At 38.4% G+C, this 13,427-nt stretch overlaps 1 protein-coding gene across 3 annotated transcripts in view; it reads left to right on the forward strand.

Annotated features, from left to right (window-relative positions):
- Window positions 1–13,427, forward strand: part of SIPA1L1 (signal induced proliferation associated 1 like 1) — a 219,205-nt gene that overhangs the window by 65,709 nt on the left and 140,069 nt on the right. For all 3 annotated transcript variants that reach the window (XM_034062574.1, XM_034062575.1, XM_031051950.2), the window contains one exon: window positions 4,636–4,732. The gene's annotated coding sequence lies outside the window, so the exon portion shown is untranslated. The remainder of the gene's footprint in view (window positions 1–4,635; window positions 4,733–13,427) is intronic.

Here is a 13,427-nt window from a genome sequence, read left to right on the forward strand (position 1 = left end):
TATTTTCTTGGTATAGATATTTCACTTGTAGGACATGCAATTATATTAAGGGTAAACATGAAGCCACTTACACACTGTTACAGTAATATATTGTGTGGCTGGAAAACTGGCCTCAATGTGGAAGTGTATAAGCCATGGTGCTTGTGAATAGCCAGGAAAATTTATGGTGTACTGCACAAAAATGATGATCTGAACATCAGGAGAAGCCTTTTCAGGTCGAATTAATTTAAATGAAATTTTGTTCCATTACCCCTTTTGAGAAAAATGTCAAGAATTACAGTAATTGACTCCTGTAGACAGGGCAGTAGAGTAGTTAATGAATTAAATGTAATGTTACTAATTTTGATTGATATTATTATAATTATGATGTCAAAGGTGTTTGAATTTGTATCAGGCTATAAATCTTAATCAGACTTCTAGTTTACTCTTGATGAGAGGGGAAAAAAAGCAACAGAGAAAATGAAAACCCAGACACCCCCCAACCTAAGCTGACTCTTCATTCAAAAATGGAAGTATAACTCAGTTTTAAGGCTCTTTACTGCAGGTTTACAAGAAGATACGAGCAGGTAAGATGATTTTACTAGTTCAGCTTTATTCCTTGTTAGGATGTGTTTGAGAAGTTCCTGAAGGCCTTGGTATCTGAAAAGTGAAAGGTAAATATTCTCTGTGAATTTTGCTGTCAGCAGCAGGAGAGAATCCCCTGACAGCCCTCCATGCTCTTCTAGGGTTTTTTTCTTGTGTAATAGCCTTAGTCTGACTGGAGATCTTAGATACTGAGGTAAAAGGCAGCCTTATTAACCTTGACCTCTTCTGTTCTTGCTAAGGATAAATAAAACTTCATTTTACCTTAAAGTGAAATTTATGGAAGGATATGCGAGATCACATTATTCTGTCTGTGATTCTTGAAGCAAATGTTCTTTAGCTTGACAAACCGAGCATGAAAGGGTATGCTTTATTAGGATGCAAATTCTATGTATGTGATTCATTTGTTGTGTAATATTTTCATAGGATTTTGGTTTGTTAGAATTATATGTGTATTAGTATGTAGAGAAGCTGTATTAAGGTTCAGACATGGTATTTCACTATTCACCAGGCTGGAAGTCAAGATGGCTGTAATTTCCAAGTTTGGTGGGAGTCTATATATGTTCATTTATAATTTCCTAAAATAAGGGATTTCATTTCTTGCTACATTTTATGTGCCTTTATTTTTTGATACTTGTTTCTACATCACCTTTTTTTCTTGCTTCTGTGTTTTTTTCCATTTTATACTCAATGTTTCAGATTCTTCTTTCTGTTTTCTGGAGGTTCTATTGTTCATGAGTTTTATACCTCCCTTTGATACTCCATCGTTATATGCCTTTCTGATCCAGAAGAATTTGTGCCTCAGTCAGTTTCAGGAGCAACTATCTTGTTTTTTTAAGAGTAATTTTAAGAGTTTAGCTGTGACTTCTGAATGTGCTGCTTTTGCTTGCCATATAGATTTGTGCAAGTCAGCTGGCTTGGTGCTTTGCAGAACCCTGTCCTACCTGTGTTTCTGTATGAATAATAGCCATTAGTGCTCAACAATCATATAGTTGAAAAGCTGTGTAAAAATGAAGTTTACTTTGTAGTAATGTTGCTTATCAGTTTCTGGCATTCAGTGTCCTCAGTGGCAGCCTTCGTTTGACTGGAGATGAAAGCTAAAGCCTTGTGAAAGCTTTGGTTGAAGATGGCCTGTCAGGAGTACTGGTCTCTAGGCTGTTCTCTGTTGCAGCAGTGTACTGTGGGTACAGTCAGTTGCTAGATGCAGGGCTTTGAAAATACCCACCTCAACACTCAAAGAAATGGGGTGCTGGAGTCCTCTCTCATTTGAGGTAAGCTTTGCAAATAGGTTGTGGGGCTGGCCCAGTGCCATAGGAGAGCAGCCTATTCTTTTTCCTGCAGTGTATCATCTCATATTTGGTGAACTTCACTGGTGAAACTTGTTCTGGCTGTCTTCATTCCTCTGGTAGTAATTACAGTAATAATCAGCTAATGCACATACGTCAACAGCCTTTTGTTTTTATTGGGAAGGGAAAGACAACCTATTAAAAATATTTTCATGGGTTTGTGATGGCACGAGAACATGTCATGTAGACTAATTTGTTTAGAAAGTGTAGCATATAGAGGTGGTGCCTTCCTAAAGAAAACCGAGAAGGATTTTTTCCACTGATGCTCATGCCTTCTTTCCTTTTAAAATCTAGACTAGTTAATAGGACATCCTGCAAAGGCCTGCTTGCTTTTCTGGGAAGATGAATGGACTGAAGGCTGTGTAGGCCAGGGGGGAAAGAAACTGAGAAAGAAACATCTGTACTTGTAGTTATTTTTTTTTTTTCTTTTTTTTTTTTTTAGCATTTGAAATACTGTTAGATTCTGCTGAGAGTAAGTACAAGTTAGTATTTCTAGAGAGTATTCTCTTTCCCCTTCTTGTTTTGGAAAGGCTTTGGCTACAATTTCAATACTTCCTGATGCTGTTAATTACATAAGGCTTTGGACTGCTGATGTGCAGGTGACTTGCTGCTCTGTGAGAACAGCTGTTGCAGGATGCAGTAGAAAAGTGGGGGAAGTGAAACATTCCTCGAGTAGGTGGCAGATTCTGAAGCCAGGGGGATGAGTCTGCAACGATTCCTCATTTTGTTTGTGCTGCATACTGACATCTGGAACCTAGCAAACAATCCTTTGAATTCTTTTCAAGGAACATATTTTAGCTCTTTCAGGGGCAAGGTAAGAAAATAGCCTTTTTCAGTAGAACAAAGTTTGTTCTTCCCTCCCTCTTTACGCCTACACCAGTGTTTTTTCAGCTCTGCAAGTGTGTTTTTTCTCACCCTCTGTGCTGTGTAGGCGGCCTTCCCAATCACAATTGAGCTTCACAGGCACTCTTTTACCAAAAAAAAAAAAAACAACGCAGAAAAAAGTTGTCTTTACACAGCAGGTCTATAATTTAACACCAAAGAAAATGGAGAGTTCTGGGCTGGAATTATGATGCATCTTAGTAATGCTTGAAAAGCTGAAGAATTTCACCCTAAGGAAAGCAAGGAAATCTTTTCTTGAGCAGAAGGCCTCCACCTGAGGAAATGATTTATTTACCTGCTGCCCAGATGACTTGCCAAAATGTCAGTAGCAATTGCAAGCAGATAGATTTTAAACCTTTTACTTGGCTCATTACACTGAGTGATAATTGAACTTTCCTGCCCCAAGATTAGAATGTGATTCTACTTGAAAGAGACAGGCTCAGTTTGTTGATAATATGAAAGTTAAAAAGCAGTTCTTCCTGGAATGTTACCTTGTTTTAAACATGAGTTTAGTTCTCTCTGACCTTTGGAAACTGCTTTTGCCGCATGTGATATGTACTGCAGCTCCTATAATGATGCTTCTTAGTTTTCTAGGGTCTTAATTTCACATAATAACTTGTCAATAAGCCTAAACCTAACTTGCAATAAAAATAAAACAACTCTGAAAGCTCTATTTTTAATTACTTAAAGTAAGATAATAATTACTTTCTTGAGCTGTGTTGTAATGATGTCTGGCACTTCTTAAAGAGTTTTGGTTGATATTAATGTTCTTGCCACCAAGTATTCAAACTTTGTTCAACTCTGTCTGGAAATACTATTGGGATAGTAGTAATGGGTGACTAAAAATCAGTTTCATTCAACCTGTCAAATTTCAGAGATCACTGTAACGAAATAAATAGTTTGTACTATGGTTTTACATGCAGCTTATTGCAGCTGAAAGCAGCTGTCCTTGACTGCTTACCCTGACCTCGTGCTTTCTCTGCCTTTTGTCAGCACAAATTCTTATGTAGCTGTGCAGTGATCTGGACTGGGGAAAATCAGATTTGGAGAAATGATCTAGGTCTTCTCAAGTCTCCTTATTTAGAGTTGGATTTTAATCCATCTTTTTGGTATGATTCACCACACATCTCTTCTAATGATGGAGCTTGGTGGGAGGAGAGGAGGACAAAAATTCACTGTCTGTCTGTGCTCTACCTCCAGTTTGTGCCCCTGCAGAGTTCTCAGGACTGCAGTATGAATCTCCATGGTTACATCTGTTTGCCCAGTCTAATTTTAGAGGCTCCAATCATCTTTTGTAGCAATAGACAGAGGTTAAATATTAAGGCTAATGTTGAAACAATACAGATTTTATTACAGGACCTGATGTATATGAAGGACTAACTTTGAGCCATTTTTCCTTGCTATACTTGGGGACTTCTTAGAGTGTAGTTAGTGACTTAAATAACCTCCCTCTTTCCTTAGTGTTTGGCCTTTATGTTGAAAAAGGTGAGAAAAAAGTGATCCACAGCACTGTGAAATGTCCCTTTTCAGGTGTAACCAGATGTTTGCCAGAATGTTTTCTAGAAGAAAATAATGTGGTTCTGAAAAAGGGTGATAAAAGAAAGGTTGGGATTGTTATATTAAGAAACTTCTCATGCAAGCACTCTCAGATGAGTAAGCTAGCTGCATAAACTTAATAGGTTCATCTTATAAGTTTTATAAGTCTTTGTTGCTTCTGGCTTCTAACTAGCACAGTTTCCACAATACCATTTCCATTTTTCAAAATATTTAACCTGCTTGTTTCCCTTTCAACTGTTGTTCATACCCATGGTCTTTCTGCTTCTAGGTTTCACCAGGGCATGATTCCTCTGAAGCTGATTGTGGCAGCCACCAGGAGTTTTTGCTAAAGCTGCATGTGCTTGCTTTCTCAGGAATTTGGATAGGTAAGTGTGCATGCTCCACTTTCTGTACTGTGTGACAGTTAGCCTTTGGAGTAGTGCCAGTTGCCACAAAATCAGTGTTGGCTTTGTGACTGCTGATTGCATGCAGTGTTTCATACAGGATGGAAGGGGTGGTCTCCAGCAGGTAAGCTGGCTGCTGCCGTGTGCCAGACTGTATCCTAGTCTGTCGCTGAATGCATCCTCTGTATGTGGGAGATTTTCTCAGGAGGGAGATGCAAGGGGACTAGACGAATATTTCCTTCCCCCTTTCTACTAGGTATTTGTAGAAGTGTTTGTAAAAGCAGGTTGGACTCTCTTGAGGCTGTGACAGAATGCCTGTTTGTCACATTTTCTAAAACACAGTAGTTCTTGTAGGTGGTTTCTTTTAATCTACTTGTGAAACTAAACTCATGTTGTAGGGAAGGGATGATTATTCTGAGCATGCTTGGTTCTTGAAAAGGACTATCTTTTAGTACATGATCTATTTTTTTACAGAGAAATATATTTTTAGGGAGTTTGTGAAACCATAAAAACGATGCTGCAACTGCGAGATGCTGCAGGTCCACCCCGTGCAGCCTTGTCCTCTGCCTTGTATCAAATGCAAGTCTTTTGCAGATGTGTAATGCTCTGGATCAGAAAGGTTGGAAAACTGCAGCGTGTGGCTTTGGGTAGAGGGACGAGGAATGGGGAGCAGTAGTGTTGGCCCTGCAAAGATGGGTAGGGGTGGATTTGTTTTCAGGCAGACGGGCTTCCTGAATTAACGCCACTAGCTGTAGTGCTGCTGCCTGAAGGGAGGTGACCCGAGTACTTACTAGGGACTGTAGGGAGAGCAGCATTGACATCTGAACTTGAATCAGTGTATGCTGAGTTGCAGCCAGGCTGTGAAAACACAACCTTCTCCATTTAATAGATTTTAATGATCTATTTATTAACAGATGTTGAAAGTTACAGGTGCAGGATACGCGAAGGAACTCCAATCTGGAAGTGACAAGCAGTGTAATAAACATAGCTACTAAAGAAAAAACCCTTCTTCGTGACATCAGTTCATCAGTGTGCCATGTCTAAAGAAACAAACAGGTTTCTTGTTTGAGAGAACCTGCCCTGTAGTTGTTGCAGTCATTTAGGACAATGCTGTATCGAATGTGTCAATTTAAGTCTGTTTTTCTAAAATGCTGTCAGCAAAGCTGTGTTGTGTTTGTAGAGGAGTGCTTAGCCCCTGAGGTTTGATTTATTGTAGCAACAAAACCTTTCCTTCAGAGGACACATATATATTGGAAATAAACATGTTTTTTTTTTTTTGTGGATCTGGAGGAGCCCTTGGAAAAGGCTGTTTTAGTTACTTTACTTGGCACTTCAGTGTCAACTTTTACATGCAGTCATTATTGTGATTTTCTTTGGTATGTAGTTTTCAGAGTTACAGATAGAGGAGAAAATACTGTGTCCATCTCTTTCCCAGCGCACCATACAGAACTTCTGTTTTGTTTTGTTTTCGAAGTTTGTGGTCCCATGGGACATACTTTGATCCTAAATGCTGTGTAGTGGGGCATGAACAGTGAAAAAGCGCTCTCTTGAGTGATGAAGTAAAAGCAGTCTCTCAGCTGTGAATTTAACTTACTGGTGGAAAGTAAGGGAATACTTCCCCCTCTCTGCCCCCCCCGCTACGTTTGGATTCTGCAGTTTGGTTTTTTTGTTGTATGTTTTCCATAAGGAATATCTCAGTAATTAAACTAATTTTGCAGTGATGATGTCACCATGTTATACCACTGAAGTACTTAGTAAAGGTGGTAAGTTCCTTTTTATTACACGTGCAATTTTTGTTCACTAATGGAAATTGCTTCCCAGTGGACTATTTAAAATCATTAAATTCTAGCTCATAACAAATCTATTTATACAAAGCTGTATTTAAAATTTGTTTCACTAGTAACTGTTCTGGTTGTTTGAGCTCATAAGCTAGAGGTCCTATAGACCTAGTCTTGTTTACTGAAACTCAACAGCAGGTTTTACAGTTGGGAGTAAAACGTTTTAGTAAACCATATCTGTGTTAACAGGTAGCCTTTTTAGAAACAATAACATGCTCCAATAAAGCTGACATTTGCTTATGTTTCAAATGCCAAATCTGATTAAAAAGATATTTATGTGGAAGACTCAGCAGCATAAACTTTGTTCTGTTAGGTTCCCCACATTCTTTTGGTAATATAGATAGAATGAAAATTATAAAATAGAACTTAAGCCAAGACAGCTTATTTCTACTTGACCTATGCTTAAAATAAAGAGGAGCACCAGGGGGAGGGAGGAGGAAGGTATTCTTACTGTGCCTAAGTGGCTGATGTTGACCTTAAGTTATTTTTTTTGTAGGATAGCATTTAAAGCTGCTGGTTTTACCTTGACTGTTCTTTTCCTGTTGACAAGTTGAATCTTTATGGCTTCATTTATCATGGTAATAAGGTCTGGTTGGGGTGGGAAAGGTTTTGCCTCAATGATCATTCATTGCCCTTTCAGGTGATGTCCTTAAATACAGAATGCTGTGTGCTCTGTAATGGGAGATGGCAGCTGTAGGGGTACCCACCCTTTCTCTGCATGGCCAGGAGATGTACAAAGCTGTGTTGCTTTCTTATATTTTGTAGGTTTACTTCCCTCCCCCACAACTTGAACCAAGGTTTACTTGATTTCTACAAAGGGTTTCTGTTGCTAGGATTGTGTAGGCCTGTACTTGAAGCTGTTTCCCTGAGAAGTCTGAAGAAAGTTAGGAAAAACCCCTGCAGTTAGTGTTTAGTCTTGGGCTTCTCGTAAAGGAAGGGTATTGCTTGAGGAGTGCATGTATGTACTTCATTTGTATGCATGTACCTGAGAGAAGAGGGGATAAGGGTATTAGATGCTCTTATTGCGTGAATGTTTCCAAGTTAGTGACTGGAATGGGTTGCCCAGGGAGGTTGTGGATGCTCCATCCCTGGCAGTGTCCAAGGCCAGGTTGGATGAGTCCTTGGGTGGCATGGTTTAGTGTGAGGTGTCCCTGCCCATGGCAGAGGGGTTGGACCTAGATGATCCTAAGGTCCTTTCCAACCCCCAACTATTCTATGATTCTGTGATGTCTTTGTACAGTGGTATTTCAATAATTACTACAATATTGTCATTAAATGGAAAAGAAATAAAAAGTGCTTAGTATATTTTAACTTTCCTTTATGTTTAAAACAGTGCAGTAAACTGGCAAAAATTAGCATGTCATAGTTGGAGGTAATTTAATGTAATGCAGTTCTAGAGAATTGCAGTTAGACCATTCAAAAAAACCTGGATAATGTTCTTAATAACTAAATATGTCCATTATAATAGGAAATGGATTTTCAGGAGAAAAGTCTCATCTTCAGTTCCTGGTTAGTGAGACTTCTGAATATACAATTCTTTAAATCATATATGAGTGAGTGAAAAGAGAAAAGCCTGGATTCCATTAATTCTTGAGTACCCATAAACTCGCAAGGGTCTTAGGCTATTTTCCTAGTCTTAGAATGACTGAAGATTTAGTGGTATGGATTGTAATGATCCATGCTCTTTGCTGTTACAGGCACCTGTTGACTACACAGGCCAAGAATGAGGGCACATAGACTGTGCCTGCGCACTTCCTGATTTCAGAATGGTTAGGCACACCCAAGTAGGCTTTAATCTAGCTAGCCTGGATTAGAAAAGATTGCAAGGATTTAGCAGCATGGATTTTAGCATAGCCTGCTGGAGACTGGCAAGGAGTCTGGGTGCTTAATCGCTGCAGTCCTTTGCCCTGGAAATAGAGTAGATTTTGTAAAACTCAATATTATGAGTTCTGTAGCTTGTACAAAAGCAGAGAGCTGTTGGTAGTTTAGGTGCGTATATTGTTGTGTGTATGATTTTTTCCTAGTTTTGCCTTTAAAATGTGGAATGTAGTATAACTTAGAACTAGTAATCATGGACCTAGTGCTATGCATAATTACGAATGCACACTGATTAATGTGACGTTTTCTGTAGTTGATCCTGCTATATTAACACTTTGTGGGACTGGCTGGTGAAGAATGAGCAGCCCTGGTATTTTGATTTTCTCCATGGCTTAGCTTGTGTATTCCTAAAGTATAGTGTGCTGTTGTACTGCTTAAACTTCAATAGCAACATATTTCAGCATTTAAAAGGCATTGCAGGTTAGTACCAAAAATTGGCAATTAAATCTGAGACACAGAAAAGAAGGAGAATCTGTGAATTGGAACTAAAAGTAAGTTCATGGACAGAAAAAACCAAACCAAAACAAACCCAACCAAAACCTGAAAAGAACAAAACCCCAAAACAAACCAACAAAAACCAGACTACCTCTCTTCTCCAAGAAAACCCAAACAACAACCCTCCCAGAACCCAAAATCATAAGGGGACCACAGAGTTGCAGAAGTGGAATTAGAAACTGAACTTCATTCATGTGCTATTGTTGACATAGTGTTATTTATCTTTGTTTTTTTACCTGCAGATGGAAAATGCTTGGTTCCTTTATAATGTGTTTTGAGAACATATGCAACTGCTACTACTACAACTGTATTGACCATTAGAATTCCTAAAGTTATCTGCTTCAGATAGAACAAGGTGAAATACAGCATTTATTTGGAAGCATCCAGTTTCAATGAGAACATCTCTGTGAATTTGAGAATGAGCAATTATTAAATGATTCAATCTCTCTGAAAGCAAAAGAAGCCTCATCTCTAGCCTGAATTTGTTTAGGTATAATTTCTAGTAATTGGTGGTTCTTTTGTATTTCTGCTTGATGAAAGATCGAATTCCCTCCTTCTCTTGCTCTGTGTTCTTTCTGTAGGGATATTAATTTCTTTTCTCTGGTTCTTCAGCATCCTTCTTGAACTGTGAGATCAAGAAATAATTGCAGTTTTCTGTGCCAAACAAATGTAACTGCTTTGCTCTCTTATTTGATATCTCTCTTGTTTAAATGTTAGTGGATTGCGTGAGATTAGCCACAACTGTGTGTTCTGAGTTCTCTGTTGCATACACAGATTCAAGTAAGCAAACTCATGAGTTGGAGTAATGCACAGAGGTGTCACCTGTGGAGATCAGAGTTCATACTTTCCACCTGAGATCAGAGGAGATCAGCTTCCTTTTCAGTCTAATTTACTCACTGCTTATGCATAATGCAAAACCACAACTTGACTCTGCTCTACTTGATGAAAGATAAAGATCAGCATCAACTAGAGAGTGTGATGCTAGCTTTACAGATCTTGTCAGCATGAGGCATTAGTCATGTCTTTTTATGTATATAACATAACATAAAAGTATATGAACATCATCCTGTGAATGGTGCTGCATAGCTTTTGCATTGTCACAGAGTCATAGACTTACCAGGTTGGAAGGGACCTCAAGGATTGTCTGGTCCAGCCTTTCTTAGCAAAAGCATGGTTTAGACAAGATGTCCCAGCACCCTGTCCAGCTCAGTCTTAAAAGTGTCCAAAGTTGGGAAATCCACCACTTCCCTGGGGAAATTATTCCAGTGTCTGATTGTTCTCACTGTGAAAAATTTTCCTCTTGTGTCCAATTGAAATCTCCAGGAATAACTTGCACCCATTACCCTTGTATTTTCCACATGACTCCTTGTAAAAAGGAAGTTTCAGTCTTCTTTGTAGCAGTAGTATAGTTAGTAAGTAGTGCTTCCTGTTAATTTGTATGAGTTTTTTAGCGTGTTGGCCTCTTTAGTTTTTTTTGCCTTGCATGTGCTGTTAGATGAATGTCATCAGTCACTAGTTCATTCCATATATTCCATATATCAAGACTTGGTACTGATATACAGTTCTTCAGTACCTCAAAGCAATGCTATTTATTATGTTGACTGTTGATACCACTGAGATCTCTTTTTTTTTTGTTTTGTTTTGATTTTTTTTTAAAAAAACAAAGGAAGTTTGTAATTTGCGGAAGTTAAAACAATTTTTTAACTTATCGGGGTAGTTGAAAACTCAGCTTTGGCTTTATGTGTGATATTTTTACTGAAATAACTTGAATGTCTTCATGTGTTTGAGCTGTAGTGTTTCCCGTGCCTGTCCATCTCCAGTAGAGATAGAAGGGAAGGAACAAGATTTCTTATTAAAGTTCTGTTTTCTTCAGCATAGCTTTCTCTTTTTATACCTCTCTTCCTCTCCTCTAGTTACCTGTGCTAGAGCTTTTTGCAGAGCCTTGCTTAGGAGAAAGGTTCAGGTTGACAACCAGTGCACCTTTCTTTGTGAAGCAGTATCAGAGGCCTCAGCTCCTCTTCTCTGGAAACAAGTGGCATTGGGAGGAAATTGTTTGGAAAGAGGATGAGCTGTGAAATGTCTGGGGCCTGAGAGCCATCCCAGCTAGGATTAATTTAGAATTAGAGGTTTACAGCATGCTTTAAATATTTACATGCTTGGCTGTGGCGGGGGGGGGGGGGGGGGGGGGGGGGGGTGGTGGTGGTGGTGAAAGGGGTAAGACATGTGCTCCGTGTAAATTTTGGCTCCTTGTATCTGTTCTTGCCTATAGAAGAGAAGCAGAGTTAGATTTAGTAAGATTGAAAACTTGAGAGAAGAGCAGGTAAAGGCAGCGACTGTTAAATATTTTTGCTGTGGTATTAAATTGTGGGCTAAGTACTCTCTCTTGGATTATTCTGCAAAACAGTTGTTTTTCATTTATTAGTAAGGGCTGGTCTGGGTTCTTTAGCTTTGCTTTTATTAAAATGGTTTGGATGTAGAAAGGAATGTCGAGGCTTACAGCCATCTTTATAGATACTGGAAAGATATTCAAAAGAGCTAGTTAAATATTTGGACAAGTTGGATGCATTTTCTCATACATTAAACACTTAACTGTTGTCTTTCATCCTGAAATCTAATTTTACAGTTAGCTTACTGCATTTTGTCAAATCAAAGTTCCCTCTATCTTTGTGATGCTACCTCTAACAGATGTAAATAGAGGAATATAAGATAGGTTGGTAGCTGTAGACTTACTTAATGTCTGGTATCTTTCAGATCAGGACTCTGAATGAGGAAATCCAGTACCTTTTTCTCGTTGTTGCCATTCTCCTATCATTTCTAATTCTGCAGCAGCTTTTTTTTTTTTTTTTTTTTTTTTTTTAATTGGAATGAGCAGGGTTGCTTTGGTACAGAAGACAGAATTTTTATACATTGATAAGATAAAGGACTGGTGTTCTCTACAGAATAATTCTTACTGCTGTCAATAGGTGGGTGGTGGTGTGAGCTTTTGCTTTGATCTTTTAAGTATGCGGGTGTTGGTATCCATCAGTTTATAATCTTCAGTGTAAATAACTCTGCAAAGAATTAAGAAATGTCAGGTAGTATTGGTAATGGGTCTGCTTATCATATTTGATTATCTGCTTGGTACAGTCACCTAACAGTAACAGTGGGTGCTTCAGAGCTGTGAATCATTGCAGCATGTGAAATTTTCTAGGGTTTGGAAGATTGCATGGCTAGGGTTTAAACATTTCTATGCTTACCCCAGATTAATAAAGCCTCTACTGACATGTCTAAAGGTATTTCTGCTGCATTTTTATTACCATTTTTACTGTTACTCCATGTTCACCAAATAATATGGCTCTTCATTAGTGTAGGATAGTTATGCAGTTACATACTTTCTGCCCATACTTTGTTCAGCCAACGAACAAAATAGCCTGGGTGCTCTAAGGACGCTTCTGGAATTGTTCATCTACGGTGCAAAGAGGATTGTGGCTGACCTTCTGACATTTTTATATAATCGGGATTTAAGCGATTTTCTAATTCTGGCTATTAAATGAAAATGGAGATTTAGCCTTTCCCTTAAATGAGTCATTTCTGAAGCAAATCGATATAAGAAACCTTTAGAGACCCTTAGAGTTTTACTCTGTGTGTGTGTGAAATTGCTAAAATGTATTAATACATACTTCGAAATTCTGCTTTGAAAGGTGTCAACAAGTATGACCATTAGACAAAATTTTTAGGTGCTACAAGAGCTGCCTAGCACGTTACAACCAAAGGGGGCCACAGTTACTGGTTTTGTTCTTTCCTGACAGGCTTTTTTTGAGGGGGGAGCATAATTCTATTATGGCAAAAATGAGACATTTTCTTCCTTGTCCTTTGGTAAGCTGTGGAGAACTGACACCTTTCTCTTCCTTTTCTCAAGTAGAGCAAACTCTTGAGGCTGAGGTTTGGGTTTGGTGCTGCAGCTCCGAGCCTTACAGAGCCTGCTGCTTGTTCTGTCATCCCAATTGCAAATACAGTTCTACCTATTAAAAAAAATAAATTTCTAGGTTAATCCCTGTGCAGTAAGTATGTTCTAGTTCTAAAGTGACCAGCGAATTTTTGAAACAGTACTTCTTGCTTGGCATTTTGATTGTCAGTGCAGCTCAGGATCATTCTAATAATGGTTGATGTAAGTTTAAAAATACCTTTCTTCCATGCTTTTTATTTCAGTTGATCTGTGGAGGCATGAACTACAGTTTTTATCTTAATCTGTTTTTGCTTGCTTTTTTTACTTTTTAACTTTGTGCTTAGAGTATTAGTTTATTTTTAGTGTAAATGAGCAGACCTGCAATTTCAGATCTGGCATTTGAAAAACAGTGTTTATACAGTAGGTACATCTGACAAGAAATTGCAAAACTGTATTGAAGTGTTTCAATAGTAAGTATTAGCTAAAACCAGAAACAGCCATGTCAAAATGCTTTTGTGCTCTGTGGAAGAGGAACATACAT

This window comes from Melopsittacus undulatus, chromosome 4 (assembly GCF_012275295.1).
Source record: "Melopsittacus undulatus isolate bMelUnd1 chromosome 4, bMelUnd1.mat.Z, whole genome shotgun sequence".
NCBI classification, from domain to species: domain Eukaryota; kingdom Metazoa; phylum Chordata; class Aves; order Psittaciformes; family Psittaculidae; genus Melopsittacus; species Melopsittacus undulatus.